This window comes from Dendrobates tinctorius, unplaced genomic scaffold, assembly GCF_039654945.1.
Source record: "Dendrobates tinctorius isolate UK_male_01 unplaced genomic scaffold, ASM3965494v1 ptg000021l, whole genome shotgun sequence".
Classification (NCBI taxonomy): domain Eukaryota; kingdom Metazoa; phylum Chordata; class Amphibia; order Anura; family Dendrobatidae; genus Dendrobates; species Dendrobates tinctorius.
The window spans coordinates 22,667,293-22,686,324 of NW_027361689.1; positions in this window are offsets into that span (position 1 = coordinate 22,667,293).

The following is a 19,032-nucleotide window of genomic DNA, read 5'->3' on the forward strand; positions in this document are numbered from 1 at the left end:
CCAGGATGCTGGCCAACCAGTAGTCGTCATCGTTCATCATTTTGGCAATGCATGGGTCCCTTTTTAGGATCTGCAAGGCATAATCTGACATGTGGGCCAATGTTACCGGTGTCAATGATGCACTGCGAGTGCTGGTTGGAGGAGCACTTTCTGGCAAATCCACATCCCTCCAGTCACGCACAAACCCTGTACCAGACCTTGTCACGCCAACATTTTCACTTGCCCCACGAGATGCATCCTCCTCCTCTAAGTAATCATCCCCATCCTCCTCCTCCTCTTCTTCCTCCACCTCGTCCAGGAGAGGTCCCTGAGCAGACAATGGCTGAATGTCATCAAGGATTCCCTCCTCCTCTTCCTCCTCATCAACATTGGCTGCAGACGCCTGCTCCTTAAGGTGCGTCAAAGTTTGCATGAGCAGACGCATAAGTGGGATGCTCATGCTTAGGATGGCGTCGTCTGCGCTTACCAGCCGTGTGCATTCCTTAAAACACTGAAGGACTTTACAGAGGTCTTTCAGCTTCGACCACTGCACACCTGTAAACTCCATGTCTGCTCTCAAAGTGCCTGGCCGTGTATCCTCCAACAAATGCATTATGGCCTGCCTCTGCTCGCACAGCCGCTCCACCATGTGCAGGGTGGAGTTCCACCTTGTTGCAATGTCAATAATGAGGCGGTGGTTGGGAAGGTGGAGCAATCGCTGCAGCTTCTGCATACGAACGGAGTGTACAGGCGACCGGCGGATGTGCGCGCACAGTCTTCGCACCTTCTAGAGCAGGGCTGTTAACTCCGGATAATTTTTGAGGAAGCACTGCACCACCAGGTTCAAGGTGTGAGCCAAGCAAGGTATATGGCTGAGTTTTGAAAGGGCTATGGCTGCCACAAAATTACGGCCGTTATCACTAACTACCTTGCCTGCCTCAAGATGTACACTGCCCAGCCATGACTCAGTTTGTCGCTTCAAGTACTCGGCCAGCACCTCGGCGGTGTGTTTGTTGCCCAAACACATCATCTGCAACACAGCCTGCTGACGCTTTCCACTAGCTGCTCGATAGGGGGACACATTGTGTGCAACAGTGGCAGCTGCAGATGGAGTGCTCGTACGACTGCGCTCTGTGGACGAGCTTTCGCTTCTGGAGGAGGAGGAGGAGGAGGGTCGAACGCCTACAGCCAACTGTTTCCTATACCGTGGGCTAGGCATCACTGTCCCACCACCGCTGTCCCCTGTGGACCCTGCATCCACCACATTAACCCAGTGCGCAGTGATGGACACGTAACGGCCCTGGCCATGCCGACTGGACCATGCATCAGTTGTGAGGTGCACCTTTCCGCTCACTGACTGCTTGAGTGCATGGACAATGCGGTCTTTCACATGATGGTGGAGGGCTGGGATGGCTTTGCGAGAGAAGAAGTGGCGACTGGGTAGGTCATAGCGTGGTACTGCATAGGCCATGAGTTTGCGGAAAGCTATGCTTTCCACCAACCGAAAGGGCATCATCTCAAACGAGATTAGTTTGGCAATGTGGGCGTTCAAACCCAGTGTACGCGGATGAGAGACTGAGTACTTTCTTGACCTACTCATAGTGTCTGGGAGGGTGAGCTGGACTTGAGAGCTGCATATGGTGGAAGTAGCGGTGGACAGGGCGGACTGAGAGAGGGTTGATGATGGTGATGGAGTTGGTGTTCTTTCTGACGGCCTAGAATCAGTCTTTCGTTGATATAACAGTGGGATTCCCTGACTGCTGTGGCCTTGCAACGACACCTCAACATTTGCTGCTGTGCTAACTGGTGGGCTTACAGTGGGGGAAACAATGTAGCGTTGCTGACTACCTTCATTGTGATCAGTTGCACATGTGGCACTTGAGGTTTGGTGTTGTGTCCACGCTTGCAAGTGCATGCTGGTTAAATGTCTAAGCATGCAACTGGTATTCAAATTTTTCAGATTTTTCCCTCGGCTAAAGGTCTTTGCGCACTTCTTACAGATAACCTTGGCCTGATCATGAGGATTTTGTTCAAAAAAGTGCCACACTGCACTCTTCCTACTTTGGCAGACATTTTGCGGCCTAGCACGCTGTGATCTTTTGACCCTCTGGACAAGCTGTCCAGCAACTCTTTTGATGTTTGGAACCTGTCTTTGGAGTGCTCCAGGCCTGCCAGATAACAGCTGTTGCGATGTCGATGTCTGCTGTGGATGCTCCTCATCTGAGCTATTGGAAGCAGCACCCTCTTCCCCCAATGGATGCCAATCTGGGTCAACAACTGGGTCATCCATCACCTCCTCTTCTATGTCATGTGCACCTTCCTCTGTGTCACCGTGTATGGTGGTATAGTGTGCGGGAAGGGACACCTGAGTCTCATCAGGGTCAGAATCTGGCTCTGTACACTGCGAGGACAATCTAGTGCTCTGAGTGAATGTACCAGCAGAATCATCCATCAGCGGCTGTGCATCAGTGCACTCCATGTCAGATTCATCTTGGCCTGGGTAATTCACCATTTCACTTGATAATCCAGGCATGGTATGTGAAAACAGCTCCATGGAGTAATCAGTAGTATGGCCTGCGTCATCCTTCAATCTTGGTTGGGGTGAAGGACACAAAGAAAGGTGTGGTTCATGAACATGAGCCTCCAATGACGACTCAGTGCTTTTACTTTTTACAACTGAAGAAGAGGAGGCGATAGAGCTGGAGGCTGAGTCAGCAATGTAAGACAAAACTTTTTCCTGATGCTCTGGCTTTAAAAGCGGTTTGCCAACTCCTAGAAAACTAAGCGTTCGAGGCCTTATGTAGCCAGACGATGACGCAGGCTCAACACCTCCTGCATTCGGTCCTATTTTGCTCTTGCCACTACCATCAGATCCACCACCAACGCCATCATTACCAGCTGCCAACCCCCGCCCAATTCCACGGCCTCTTCCACCAGCCTTCCTCATTTTTGGTAGAAATGTAGACAAAATCCAACAAACTATATAGTAATGTAAAACAAGGTACAAGGTGTCTATAGGACAGGGGAGATTTTGAATTTCTGCACACACTTGTGGACACTGGACACTTTTGGATTGTGTGAGGCCCACTGATATCTGAGCGCTATGTGACAGGCTCGATGGCACAGCTGTGACCAAAGTGACTAGAGGATAAGGGAGATTTTGAATCTCTGCACACACTTTTGGACACTGGACACTTTTGGATTGTGTGAGGCCCAATGAATATCTGAGCGCTATGTGACAGGCTCGATGGCACAGCTGTGACCAAAGTGACTAGAGGATAAGGGAGATTTTGAATCTCTGCACACACTTTTGGACACTGGACACTTTTGGATTGTGTGAGGCCCAATGAATATCTGAGCGCTATGTGACAGGCTCGATGGCACAGCTGTGACAAAAGTGACTAGAGGATAAGGGAGATTTTGAATCTCTGCACACACTTTTGGACACTGGACACTTTTGGATTGTGTGAGGCCCAATGAATATCTGAGCGCTATGTGACAGGCTCGATGGCACAGCTGTGACAAAAAGTGACTAGAGGATAAGGGAGATTTTGAATCTCTGCACACACTTTTGGACACTGGACACTTTTTGATTGTGTGAGGCCCAATGAATATCTGAGCGCTATGTGACAGGCTCGATGGCACAGCTGTGACAAAAGTGACTAGAGGATAAGGGAGATTTTGAATCTCTGCACACACTTTTGGACACTGGACACTTTTGGATTGTGTGAGGCCCAATGAATATCTGAGCGCTATGTGACAGGCTCGATGGCACAGCTGTGACAAAAGTGACTAGAGGATAAGGGAGATTTTGAATCTCTGCACACACTTTTGGACACTGGACACTTTTGGATTGTGTGAGGCCCAATGAATATCTGAGCGCTATGTGACAGGCTCGATGGCACAGCTGTGACAAAAGTGACTAGAGGATAAGGGAGATTTTGAATCTCTGCACACACTTTTGGACACTGGACACTTTTGGATTGTGTGAGGCCCAATGAATATCTGAGCGCTATGTGACAGGCTCGATGGCACAGCTGTGACAAAAATGACTAGAGGATAAGGGAGATTTTGAATCTCTGCACACACTTTTGGACACTGGACACTTTTGGATTGTGTGAGGCCCAATGAATATCTGAGCGCTATGTGACAGGCTCGATGGCACAGCTGTGACAAAAGTGACTAGAGGATAAGGGAGATTTTGAATCTCTGCACACACTTTTGGACACTGGACACTTTTGGATTGTGTGAGGCCCAATGAATATCTGAGCGCTATGTGACAGGCTCGATGGCACAGCTGTGACAAAAGTGACTAGAGGATAAGGGAGATTTTGAATCTCTGCACACACTTTTGGACACTGGACACTTTTGGATTGTGTGAGGCCCAATGAATATCTGAGCGCTATGTGACAGGCTCGATGGCACAGCTGTGACAAAAGTGACTAGAGGATAAGGGAGATTTTGAATCTCTGCACACACTTTTGGACACTGGACACTTTTGGATTATGTGAGGCCCAATGAATATCTGAGCGCTATGTGACAGGCTCGATGGCACAGCTGTGACAAAAGTGACTGGAGGATAAGGGAGATTGGATTGCTTTTAAAAAAGCAGTTTGCAGAGCAGTGGGTAAACAGCAATGCCAGCCTGTCTGGAAGCCTTAAAAGGCAGCCCAACAACCAACACCACTGATACACCACAATATAGCCTCCCCTTGCACTGCACACACAGTGACTGGTGTGTTGTGCAGGCCAAATTGCTAGCAGCAGAAGCAGTTTTTTTTTCTTCTCAGCAGGACAAAAAAAAATTGGGATAGCTTTTAAAAAAGCAGTTTGCGGAGCAGTGGGTAAACAGCAATGCAGGAATGTCAGGAAGCCTTAGAAGGCAGCCCTACAACCAACACCACTGATACACCACTATATAGCCTCCCCTTGCACTGCACACACAGTGACTGGTGTGTTGTGCAGGCCAAATAGCTAGCAGCAGAAGCAGTTTTTTTGTCTTCTTCCCTGCCTAACGCTCTCCCTACAGAATCAGCAGCAACCTCTCCCTATACTGAGATCGGCAGAAGTAAGATGGCGGTCGGCGTGCACTCCCTTTTATACCCCCTGTGACGCCCACCAAAGCAAGCCAATCACTTGCATGCCCTTCTGAAAGATGGTGGTGACCCCTGCCTATGTCATCACGTTGCCCACAGTGTCCGTGGATCCTGATTGGCTGAAAAAGAGCGCAAAACAAACTTTTGAAACGCGACTTTGGCGCGTAAGTCGCCGACCTCGTGGCCGACCTCATCCTAGGGTCGGGTTTCGTTTCATGAAACCCAACTTTGCCAAAAGTCGGCGACTTTTGAAATTTTTCGACCCGTTTCGCTCAACTCTAAGTATTACCAGTCGTGTGAGCGGTACTTGAAAAACCAGTCCACAACATGGTCATGAAACCCCTGTCTCCAACGCCATTTCGGATGTGTGCACCATGAACACCTCTTCCATGTTGCCCCCTACGGCTCGTGGGAGAACCATCACCGCTGCTGTGTGCTGGGAATGCCTCACACAAACGGTTTACCAGAGTTGCTTGTTTGTTAGCTAATATTAGCTCTACGTTCTCCTGTGGCATAATGTTTGGAATTTGCCTTTATAGCGTGGATCCAGGATGCAGGCCAACTAGTAGTTGTCATTGTTCATCATATTGGCAATGCAGAGGTCCCTTTTTAGGATCTGCAAAGCATAATCACACATGTGGGCCAATGTTCCAGGTGTCAATGATGCACTGCGAGTGCTGGGTGGAGGAGCACTTTCTGGCAAATCCACATCCCTCCAGTCACGCACAAACCCTGTACCTGACTTTGCCACGCCAGCATTTTCTCTTGGCCCCTGAGAAGCATCCTACTCCCCTAAATAATCATCCCCATCATCCTCCACCTCTTACTCTTCTTCCTCCACCTCGTCCAGGAGAGTTCCCTGAGCAGACAATGGTTGACTGTCATAAAGGCTTCCCTCCTCCTCTTCCTCCTCGGCTGCAGACGCCTGCTCCTTAATGTGTGTCAAAGTTTGCATGAGCAGATGCATAAATGGGATGCTCATGCTTATGATGGCGTTGTCTGCGCTTACCAGCCGTGTGCGTTCCTCAAAACACTGAAGGACTTTACAGAGGTCTTTCAGCTTCGACCACTACACACCCGACATCTCCATGTCTGCCCTCAAACTGCCTGCCTGTGTATCCTCCCACAAATGCATTACAGCCTGCCACTGTTCACACAGCCTCTTAACCATGTGCAGGGTGGAGTTCCTTCTTGTTGCAACGTCGATAATTAGACAGTGCCTTGGGAAGGTGGAGCAATCGCTGCAGCTTCTGCATACAACTGGAGTGTACGGGTGACCGGCGGATGTGCGAGCACAGTCTTCAGACCTTACGGAGCAGGCCTGTTAACTCTGGATAATTATTGAGGAAGCACTGCACCACCAGGTTCAAGGTGTGAGCCAGGCAAGGTATGTGTGTGAGTTTTGAATGGGCTATGGCTGCCACAAAATTCCGGCCGTTATCACTAACTACCTTGCCTGCCTCAAGATATAGACTGCCCAGCCATGACTCAGATGCAGATGGAGTGCTCGTGCAACTGCGCTCTGTGGACGAGCTTTCGATTCTGGAGGAGGAGGAGGAGGGTCGAGCGCCTATAGCCAACTGTTTCCTATACCGTGGGCTAGGCAGCACTGTCCCACCGCCGCTGTCCCCTGTGGACCCTGCATCCACCACATTAACCCAGTGCGCAGTGATGGCCACGTAATGGCCCTGGCAATGCCGACTGGACCGTGCATCTGTTGTGAGTTGCACCTTTCCACTCACTGATTGCTTGAGTGCATGGACAATGCGGTCTTTCACATGCAGGTGGAGGGCTGGGATGGCTTTTCGAGAAAAGAAGTGCCGACTGGGTAGGTCATAACATGGCACTGCGTAGGCCATGAGCTGGTGGAAAGCTTCGCTTTCAACCAACCGGTAGGGCATCATCTCTAACGAGATTAGTTTGGCAACGTAGGTGTTCAAGCACAGTGTACGCAGATGAGAGGATGAGTACTTTCTTGTGCTACTCAGAGTCTCTGCTAGGGTGAGCTGGACTTGAGAGCTGCATATGGTGGAGCTAGCGGTGGACATGGTGGACTGAGAGAGTGATGGTGATGGTGTTGGTGGTCTTGCTGATGGCCTAGATTCAGTCTTTCATAGCAATAACATTCTTGGACTTTAAGTGCGCTGCCAGACAGATTCAATAACCACACAAGGTTAAAAAAGTTAACCCTTTAATCCCTACGCGTTTCGAAGCATAACGCTTCTTCTTCAGGGGTTGATGTTGTATCAACCCCTGAAGAAGAAGCGTTATGCTTCGAAACGCATAGGGATTAAAGGGTTAACTTTTTTAACCTTGTGTGGTTATTGAATCTGTCTGGCAGCGCTCTTAAAGTCCAAGAATTTATTCCTTATTTGAACTGTGGTGCGGTTCCGCTGTGGACCGTTGGACGTGCAGCAGGCTGACTTACTATGCAGGCTTTACTTTCTCTTTGAGAAGGTGAGTATAATACTTTCAGTATTTGTACATTTTACCCGGATAAGACCCTATTGCGCTTTTGTTTCAACCCTTTAGTGAATATAGCAATAACATTGTGATTCCCTGACTGCTTTGGCCTTGCGACGGCACCTCAACATTTGCTGCTGTTGGTGTGCTAACTGGTGGGCTTACAGTGGGGGAAGCGATGTAGCATTGCTGACTACCTTAATTCGGAGCAGGTGCACATGTTGTACGTGAGGTTTGGTAGTCTGTCCACGCTTGCAAGTGCATGGTGATTAAATGTCAAAGCATGCAACTGGTATTCGAATTTCTCAGATTTTTCCCTCGTCTAAAGGTCTTTGTGCACTTCTTACAGATAACCTTTGCCTGATGATTAGGATTTTGTTCAAAAAAGTGTCACACTGCACTCTTCCTACTATGGAAGACATTTTGAGGCCTTGCACGCTGTGCTAATATGACCGTCTGGCCAAGCTGTCCTGCAACTCTTTTGGTTTTTGTATCCCATTTTTGGACTGCTACGGGCCTGCCAGATAACAGCTGTTGCAATGTTGATGCCTGCTGCGGATCCTCCTCCTCCTTTTCTGAGCTATAGGCAGCGGCACCCTCTCCCCCAATGGATGCCAATCTGGGTCAACAACTTGGTCATCCATCACCTCCTCTTCAATTTCATGTGCACCTTCCTCTGTGCCACCGTTTAAGGTGGTATAGTATGCGGAAAGGGGCACCTGAGTTTCATCAGGGTCAGATTCTGGCTCAGTACACTGCGAGGACAGTGTAGTGCTCTGAGTGAATGTACCAGCAGAAAAATCTAGCAGTGGCTGTGCATCAGTGCACTCCATGTCAGATTCATCTTGGACTGGGGAATTCACGATTTGACTTGATAACCCATGAATGGTATGTGAAAAAAGCTCCATGGTGTAATCTGTTGGGTGGCCTGTCGCATCCTTCACTTTTGGTAGGGGTGAAGGACACAAGGAAAGGTGTTGTTCCTGACCAGGAGCCTCCACTGACGACTCAGTGCTTTTATTTTTTGAAACTTCAGAAGAGGAGGCGATAGAGCTGGAGGCTGTGTCAGCAATCTAAGCCAAAACTTGTTCCTGAAGCTCTGGCTTTAAAAGGGGTTTACCTACTCACAGAAAAGGGAGCCTTCAAGGCCTTGTGGAGCCAGACGATGACGCTGGCTCAACATCTCCTGCCTTAGGTGCTATTGTGCTTTTGCCACTACCAGCAGATGCACCAACACCATCACCAGCATTAGTACCAGCTGGTAACCCCCGCCCACGTTCACGGCCTCTTCCACCATACTTCCTCATTTTTGGGAAAATGCGCCCAAAATACCACCAGCTATATGGTACTGTAAAACAAGGTACAAGGTGTATATAGTATTGGGGAGAATTGGAAGCTCCCTCGAGATTTTAGGAGGCTGAACTATTATTTCAGGCCCACTATAGATTACACCTCAATTTAACAGGTTGAAATTGGCTGGTGTATGACAAAGGTACAAGGTGTATATAGTATTGGGGAGAATTTGAATCTTCCTAGAGATTTTAGGAGGCTGAACTATTATCTCAGGCCCACTATAGATTACACCTCAATTTAACAGGCTGAAATAGGCTGGTGCATGACAAGGTACAAGGTGTATATAGTATTGTGGAGAATTTGAATCTCCCTAGTAGTGTTGAGCATTCCGATACCGCAAGTATCGGGTATCGGCCGATATTAGCTGTATCGGATTTCCGATACTTAGTTCCGATACTTTTTTCATATCGAATACCGGAATCGGAAGTTCCCATAATGCTAGGAGCCCGCTCGATTTGATTCAGCCAATGGGGATCCTCAGAAGTGTGGGCACATCCTGTTAGGCATGTAGGCATGTTAACTACTGGCATGGCTGTGATTGGCTGCTGAAATGATGTCATGATGCACTATAAAAAGCGCTGCAGCCGCCATTTCTGGTCACTCTGCTGTGAATTCAGTTAGGGACAGGCTGCTGTTGAAGACTGTGAGGGACAGTTAGAAATAGCGATTCCACAAAACATATAGTGCTTAACCCAGGCTACATAAACCACCACTGTAGCTTGCTTTTCCCTAGCAGCGCTGTTTTCACAGCTGTCTGCAAGGGCTGTGTGAGTGCAGACCCACGCTGTGTAGTGTGTCCTGCAGGCACGTCTGCTTGTAGGCCGGCCAGCGTGTGTCTCTGCCTCATACACATTTTTCTTTTATTGCTGCTTTTTTTTTTCTCCTGTATAGTGTGCTTCCATACGTATCCATATACGTTGGTTGCAAACACTAAAGGAGTGGACAGCGGAGCCTTTCAGCAGCCTTTCAGTGCTATAGCCCATTTCTCTGCACTGTTTTTGGCTGTCTGATAGGTCTCTCTGTGTGTGAGTGCAGCTCACGTTGCAGTGTGTTCTACAGCCACCGCTAGCTGTAGTCCGCTCAGCGTGCGTCACTGCCTCATACATAGTCCTTTTTTTGCAGCTAATTTAGCCAGATTTTTGCTCCTATATTAGTGTGCTTCCAACCGCATCCATTGTCATTGGTTGGTTGCAAACACTATATAGGATTAGATAGAGGAGCCTTTTTGCTGGCTTGTGCCCTTCAGGGCCAGCCAGGCTAGTATCACCCTATTTTTTGGAGCCTCATCAATTGCATTGTAGGTTGGCTTCCTGCATTGTAATCGCTCCAAAAAGTTTGTGATACTATAGCTTTCAAACTTTGGTCACATCCTTTCCTTCCCCCCCCCCCCAAAAAAGGGAAATAAAGTTCACCAAACACTCCACTTTACAGTTGTCTAGGCCACATTAGATCATATTAAAGTGTAGTACACACACTCTTAGCCAAATTAGTGTTTCTTATACTGGTTAGCAGGTGTTCAGGAATAAGAACACTAAGCCACCCCTTTTTTACTTTTCTGCCTATCTTTATCAGTCTACCAAGATGAAGAAGGCAGGAAGTAAGGCACGTGGTCGTGGCCATGGAGTTTCAGCAGGGAGAGGACGGGGGGATTCAGCAGGGAGAGGACGTGGGGATTCGGTGTCTGCTGCGGCCACCAGTGACCCGTCATCCCCCACTTTTACCAGGCAACAGTCCTTCATGCGCAGCTTTGTAGGACCTCGCCGTACCCCACTGCTGCGTGACGAACAAATTGAAGCCGTTGTCGGATGGATGGCAGCTAACGCATTCACTTCAATGACTTCCGCATCCTCCCAAGGCCAGAGCACTGAAGAGCAACCATCTGTCTCTTCACCACCTGCCAAATTGCCCAGGCAGTCTGAGAGCACTGGACAGGAGCCATCTCAATCTTTACTTCTGTTCTCAGAATCTGTTGGCTTGGAAAGAAGTGGCCAGCCAAGCAGCATTCTAGAGCGTGAAGAAGAGGGAGTATGCAGTGATGCGCAACTGCTTTGTCCCTCTGAATCTGAAGAGGCGGGTGGGCCAGTGCCTATTGTCAGCACACCTCAGTGCTCATCTGATGATGATGAGACTCAGTTGTCAATTTCTGGTGCATACGGTGCTGGCGAGACAACCCAGGACCAGCCGGTGCTTGAAGAGGGGAGTGGAGATGATGAGGTCCTTGACCCATCATGGCGTAAGCCACAGGAAGGTGGTGGGAGAAGCTCTGAGGAAGAGATTCCCCGAACGGCCAAAAGAGGAGGGAGAGGGCGGGGGCAGACTTGGTTGCCTGTAGCCTCCACTTTGGCACCCGTGAGGAGTAGAGTTGAGCGAAACGGGTCGAAAAATTTCAAAAGTCACCGACTTTTAGCAAAGTCGGGTTTCATGAAACGAAACCCGACCCTAAGATGAGGTCGGCCACGAGGTCGGCGACTTACACGCCAAAGTCGCGTTTCAAAAGTTTGTTTTGCGCTCTTTTTCAGCCAATCAGGATCCACGGACACTGTGGGCAACGTGATGACATAGGCAGGGGTCACCACCATCTTTCAGAAGGGCATGCAAGTGATTGGCTTGCTTTGGTGGGCGTCACAGGGGGTATAAAAGGGCGTGCACGCCGACCGCCATCTTACTTCTGCCGATCTCAGTATAGGGAGAGGTTGCTGCTGATTCTGTAGGGAGAGCGTTAGGCAGGGAAGAAGACAAAAAAACTGCTTCTGCTGCTAGCGATTTGGCCTGCACAACACACCAGTCACTGTGTGTGCAGTGCAAGGGGAGGCTATATAGTGGTGTATCAGTGGTGTTGGTTGTTGGGCTGCCTTCTAAGGCTTCCTGACATTCCTGCATTGCTGTTTACCCACTGCTCTGCAAACTGCTTTTTTAAAAGCAATCCAATCTCCCTTATCCTCTAGTCACTTTTGTCACAGCTGTGCCATCGAGCCTGTCACATAGCGCTCAGATATTCATTGGGCCTCACACAATCCAAAAGTGTCCAGTGTCCAAAAGTGTGTGCAGAGATTCAAAATCTCCCTTATCCTCTAGTCACTTTTGTCACAGCTGTGCCATCGAGCCTGTCACATAGCGCTCAGATATTCATTGGGCCTCACACAATCCAAAAGTGTCCAGTGTCCAAAAGTGTGTGCAGAGATTCAAAATCTCCCTTATCCTCTAGTCACTTTTGTCAGAGCTGTGCCATCGAGCATGTCACATAGCGCTCAGATATTCATTGGGCCTCACACAATCCAAAAGTGTCCAGTGTCCAAAAGTGTGTGCAGAGATTCAAAATCTCCCTTATCCTCTAGTCACTTTTGTCACAGCTGTGCCATCGAGCCTGTCACATAGCGCTCAGATATTCATTGGGCCTCACACAATCCAAAAGTGTCCAGTGTCCAAAAGTGTGTGCAGAGATTCAAAATCTCCCTTATCCTCTAGTCACTTTTGTCACAGCTGTGCCATCGAGCCTGTCACATAGCGCTCAGATATTCATTGGGCCTCACACAATCCAAAAGTGTCCAGTGTCCAAAAGTGTGTGCAGAGATTCAAAATCTCCCTTATCCTCTAGTCACTTTTGTCACAGCTGTGCCATCGAGCCTGTCACATAGCGCTCAGATATTCATTGGGCCTCACACAATCCAAAAGTGTCCAGTGTCCAAAAGTGTGTGCAGAGATTCAAAATCTCCCTTATCCTCTAGTCACTTTTGTCACAGCTGTGCCATCGAGCCTGTCACATAGCGCTCAGATATTCATTGGGCCTCACACAATCCAAAAGTGTCCAGTGTCCAAAAGTGTGTGCAGAGATTCAAAATCTCCCTTATCCTCTAGTCACTTTTGTCACAGCTGTGCCATCGAGCCTGTCACATAGCGCTCAGATATTCATTGGGCCTCACACAATCCAAAAGTGTCCAGTGTCCAAAAGTGTGTGCAGAGATTCAAAATCTCCCTTATCCTCTAGTCACTTTTGTCACAGCTGTGCCATCGAGCCTGTCACATAGCGCTCAGATATTCATTGGGCTTCACACAATCCAAAAGTGTCCAGTGTCCAAAAGTGTGTGCAGAGATTAAAAATCTCCCTTATCCTCTAGTCACTTTTGTCACAGCTGTGCCATCGAGCCTGTCACATAGCGCTCAGATATTCATTGGGCCTCACACAATCAAAAAGTGTCCAGTGTCCAAAAGTGTGTGCAGAGATTCAAAATCTCCCTTATCCTCTAGTCACTTTTGTCACAGCTGTGCCATCGAGCCTGTCACATAGCGCTCAGATATTCATTGGGCCTCACACAATCCAAAAGTGTCCAGTGTCCAAAAGTGTGTGCAGAGATTCAAAATCTCCCTTATCCTCTAGTCACTTTTTTCACAGCTGTGCCATCGAGCCTGTCACATAGCGCTCAGATATTCATTGGGCCTCACACAATCCAAAAGTGTCCAATGTCCAAAAGTGTGTGCAGAGATTCAAAATCTCCCTTATCCTCTAGTCACTTTGGTCACAGCTGTGCCATTGAGCCTGTCACATAGCGCTCAGATATTCATTGGGCCTCACACAATCCAAAAGTGTCCAGTGTCCAAAAGTGTGTGCAGAGATTCAAAATCTCCCTTATCCTCTAGTCACTTTTGTCACAGCTGTGCCATCGAGCCTGTCACATAGCGCTCAGATATTCATTGGGCCTCACACAATCCAAAAGTGTCCAGTGTCCAAAAGTGTGTGCAGAGATTCAAAATCTCCCTTATCCTCTAGTCACTTTTGTCACAGCTGTGCCATCGAGCCTGTCACATAGCGCTCAGATATTCATTGGGCCTCACACAATCCAAAAGTGTCCAGTGTCCAAAAGTGTGCGCAGAGATTCAAAATCTCCATTATCATCTAGTCACTTTTGTCACAGCTGTGCCATCGAACCTGTCACATAGCGCTCAGATATTCATTGGGCCTCACACAATCCAAAAGTGTCCAGTGTCCAAAAGTGTGTGAAGAGATTCAAAATCTCCCTTATCCTCTAGTCACTTTTGTCACAGCTGTGCCATCGAGCCTGTCACATAGCGCTCAGATATTCATTGGGCCTCACACAATCCAAAAGTGTCCAGTGTCCACAAGTGTGTGCAGAAATTCAAAATCTCCCCTGTCCTATAGACACCTTGTACCTTGTTTTACATTACTATATAGTTTGTTGGATTTTGTCTACATTTCTACCAAAAATGAGGAAGGCTGGTGGAAGAGGCCGTGGAATTGGGCGGGGGTTGGCAGCTGGTAATGATGGTGTTGGTGGTGGATCTGATGGTAGTGGCAAGAGCAAAATAGGACCGAATGCAGGAGGTGTTGAGCCTGCGTCATCGTCTGGCTACATAAGGCCTCGAACGCTTAGTTTTCTAGGAGTTGGCAAACCACTTTTAAAGCCAGAGCATCAGGAAAAAGTTTTGTCTTACATTGCTGACTCAGCCTCCAGCTCTATCGCCTCCTCTTCTTCAGTTGTAAAAAGTAAAAGCACTGAGTCGTCATTGGAGGCTCATGTTCATGAACCACACCTTTCCTTGTGTCCTTCACCCCAACCAAGATTGAAGGATGACGCAGGCCATACTACTGATTACTCCATGGAGCTGTTTTCACATACCATGCCTGGATTATCAAGTGAAATGGTGAATTACCCAGGCCAAGATGAATCTGACATGGAGTGCACTGATGCACAGCCGCTGATGGATGATTCTGCTGGTACATTCACTCAGAGCACTACATTGTCCTCTCAGTGTACAGAGCCAGATTCTGACCCTGATGAGACTCAGGTGCCCCTTCCCGCACACTATACCACCATACACGGTGACACAGAGGAAGGTGCACATGACATAGAAGAGGAGGTGATGGATGACCCAGTTGTTGACCCAGATTGGCATCCATTGGGGGAAGAGGGTGCTGCTTCCAATAGCTCAGATGAGGAGCATCCACAGCAGACATCGACATCGCAACAGCTGTTATCTGGCAGGCCCGGAGCACTCCAAAGACAGGTTCCAAACATCAAAAAAGAGTTGCTGGACAGCTTGTCCAGAGGGTCAAAAGATCACAGCGTGCTAGGCCGCAAAATGTCTGCCAAAGTAGGAAGAGTGCAGTGTGGCACTTTTTTGAACAAAATCCTCATGATCAGGCCAAGGTTATCTGTAAGAAGTGCGCAAAGACCTTTAGCCGAGGGAAAAATCTGAAAAATTTGAATACCAGTTGCATGCTTAGACATTTAACCAGCATGCACTTGCAAGCGTGGACACAACACCAAACCTCAAGTGCCACATGTGCAACTGATCACAATGAACGTAGTCAGCAACGCTACATTGTTTCCCCCACTGTAAGCCCACCAGTTAGCACAGCAGCAAATGTTGAGGTGTCGTTGCAAGGCCACAGCAGTCAGGGAATCCCACTGTTATATCAACGAAAGACTGATTCTAGGCCATCAGAAAGAACACCAACTCCATCACCATCATCAACCCTCTCTCAGTCCGCCCTGTCCACCGCTACTTCCACCATATGTAGCTCTCAAGTCCAGCTCACCCTCCCAGACACTATGAGTAGGTCAAGAAAGTACTCAGTCTCTCATCCGCATACACTGGGTTTGAACGCCCACATTGCCAAACTAATCTTGTTTGAGATGATGCCCTTTCGGTTGGTGGAAAGCACAGCTTTCCGCGAACTCATGGCCTATGCAGTACCACGCTATGACCTACCCAGTCGCCACTTCTTCTCTCGCAAAGCCATCACAGCCCTCCACCATCATGTGAAAGACCGCATTGTCCATGCACTCAAGCAGTCAGTGAGCGGAAAGGTGCACCTCACAACTGATGCATGGTCCAGTCGGCATGGCCAGGGCCGTTACGTGTCCATCACTGCGCACTGGGTTAATGTGGTGGATGCAGGGTCCACAGGGGACAGCGGTGGTGGGACAGTGATGCCTAGCCCACGGTATAGGAAACAGTTGGCTGTAGGCGTTCGACCCTCCTCCTCCTCCTCCTCCAGAAGCGAAAGTTCATCCACAGAGCGCAGTCGTACGAGCACTCCATCTGCAGCTGCCACTGTTGCACACGATGTGTCCCCCTATCGAGCAGCTAGTGGAAAGCGTCAGCAGGCTGTGTTGCAGATGATGTGTTTGGGCAACAGACACACCGCCGAGGTGCTGGCCGAGTACTTGAAGCGACAAACTGAGTCATGGCTGGGCAGTGTACATCTTGAGGCAGGCAAGGTCGTTAGTGATAACGGCTGTAATTTTGTGGCAGCCATAGCCCTTTCAAAACTCAGCCATATACCTTGCTTGGCTCACACCTTGAACCTGGTGGTGCAGTGCTTCCTCAAAAATTATCAGGAGTTAACAGCCCTGCTCCAGAAGGTGCGAAGACTGTGCGCGCACATCCGCCGGTCGCCTGTACACTCCGTTCGTATGCAGAAGCTGCAGCGATTGCTCCACCTTCCCAACCACCGCCTCATTATCGACATTGCAACAAGGTGGAACTCCACCCTGCACATGGTGGAGCGGCTGTGCGAGCAGAGGCAGGCCATAATGCATTTGTGGGAGGATACACGGCCAGGCACTTTGAGAGCAGACATGGAGTTGACAGGTGTGCAGTGGTCGAAGCTGAAAGACCTCTGTAAAGTCCTTCAGTGTTTTGAGGAATGCACACGGCTGGTAAGCGCAGACGACGCCATCCTAAGCATGAGCATCCCACTTATGCGTCTGCTCATGCAAACTTTGACGCACCTTAAGGAGCAGGCGTCTGCAGCCAATGTTGATGAGGAGGAAGAGGAGGAGGGAATCCTTGATGACATTCAGCCATTGTCTGCTCAGGGACCTCTCCTGGACGAGGTGGAGGAAGAAGAGGAGGAGGAGGAGGATGATGGGGATGATTACTTAGGGGAGGAGGATGCATCTCGTGGGGCAAGTGAAAATGTTGGCGTGGCAAGGTCTGGTACAGGGTTTTTGCGTGACTGGAGGGATGTGGATTTGCCAGAAAGTGCTCCTCCAACCAGCACTCGCAGTGCATCATTGACACCGGGAACATTGGCCCACATGTCAGATTATGCCTTGCAGATCCTAAAAAGGGACCCACGCATTGCCAAAATGATGAACGATGACGACTACTGGTTGGCCAGCATCCTGGATCCACGCTATAAAGGCAAATTACAAAACATCATGCCACAGGAGAACCTTGACCTAATATTGGCTAATAAACAAGCAACTCTGGTAAATCGGTTGCTTGAGGCATTCCCAGCACACAGCAGCGGTGATGGTTCTCACACGAGCCGTACGGGCCGGGGGCAGCTTGGCAGAGGTGTTCGTGGTGCACACAGCAGAAGTGGCGTTGGAGACAGGGGTTTCATGACAATGTTGTGGACTGATTTTTCAAGTACCGCTCACACAACTGGTAATACTGCATCGATGGAAAGTGACAGGAGACAGCAGTTGTCAACTATGGTTACAAACTACTTTTCCTCCCATATCGATGTTCTCCCACACAGGTCATTCCCCTTTGACTATTGGGCCGCTAAACTGGACACCTGGCCTGAATTGGCACAATATCATAGAATCATAGAATCATAGAATTGTAGAGTTGGAAGGGACCTCCTGGGCCATCTGGTCCAACCCCCTGCTCAAAGCAGGATTCGCTAAATCATCCCAGTCAGATGTCTGTCCAGCCTCTGTTTGAAGACTTCCATTGAAGGAGAACTCACCACTTCTCGTGGCAGCCTGTGCCACTCATTGATCACTCTAACTGTCAAAAAGTTTTTTCTAATATCTAATCTGTGTCTCCTCCCATTCAGTTTCATCCCATTGCTTCTAGTCTTTCCTTGTGCAAATGAGAATAAAGTTGATCCTTCTACAATGTGACAGCCCTTTAGATATTTGTAGACAGCTATTAAGTCTCCTCTCAGTCTTCTCTTTTGCAAACTAAACATTCCCAAATCCTGCAACCTTTCCTCATAAGACAGGGTTTGCAGACCGGTCACCATTCTGGTCGCTCTTTTCTGAACTTGCTCCAGTTTGTTGATGTCTTTTTTAAAATGTGGTGCCCAAAATTGGACACAATATTCCAGATGAGGTCTGACCAAAGAGGAGTAGAGGGAAATAATGACTTCACGTGATCTAGACTGTATGCTTCTGTTAATACATCCTAGAATTGCATTTGCCTTTTTTGCTGCTGCATCACACTGTTGACTCATATTCAGTCTGTGATCTATTAGTATACCCAAGTCTTTTTCACATGTGCTGTCACTTAGCCCTATTCCTCCCATTCTATATATGCTTTTTCCATTTTTATTGCCCAGATGTAGTACTTTGCATTTCTCCCTGTTAAAAACCATTCTGTTAGTTGCTGCCCACTTCTCCAGTTTATTTAAATCTTTTTGAATCCTCTCTCTCTCTTCTCTAGTATTAGCTATCCCTCCTAGCTTTGTGTCATCAGCAAATTTAATCAGTTTACCCTCAATTCCTTCATCTAAATCGTTGATAAAGATGTTGAACAATACAGGGCCCAGGACAGAGCCCTGTGGTACCCCACTTGAGACATTCTTCCAACTGGATGTGCAGCCATTTACGACCACTCTTTGGGTCCGATCACTAAGCCAGTTATGAATCCACCTAACAGTTGCCTTGTCCATTCCATACTTAATCATTTTTTCAATAAGGATTGTATGAGAGACTTTGTCAAATGCTTTGCTGAAGTCAAGATATACTATATCTACAGCATTTCCTTGATCCACCCAATCAGTGATACCGTCATAGAAGGAAATTAAGTTAGTCTGACATGACTTATTAGTTACAAACCCATGCTGACTCTGTTTAATCACTTCATTCTTATCCAGGTATTGACATACATGTTGTTTAATAATTTGTTCAAAGATCTTTCCTGGTATAGAAGTCAGACTCACCGGCCTATAGTTACCTGGGTCCACCTTCTTCCCCTTTTTGAAGATAGGAACAACATTTGCTCTTCTCCAGTCTTCTGGCACTTCTCCTGTTCTCCAAGAATTTTCAAAGATTATAGAGAGGGGTTCAAAAATTTCTTCTGCTATCTCCTTCAGTACTCTGGGGTATAATTCATCTGGACCTGGAGACTTGAATTCATTTAGGCTAGCTAAGTGTTTCCT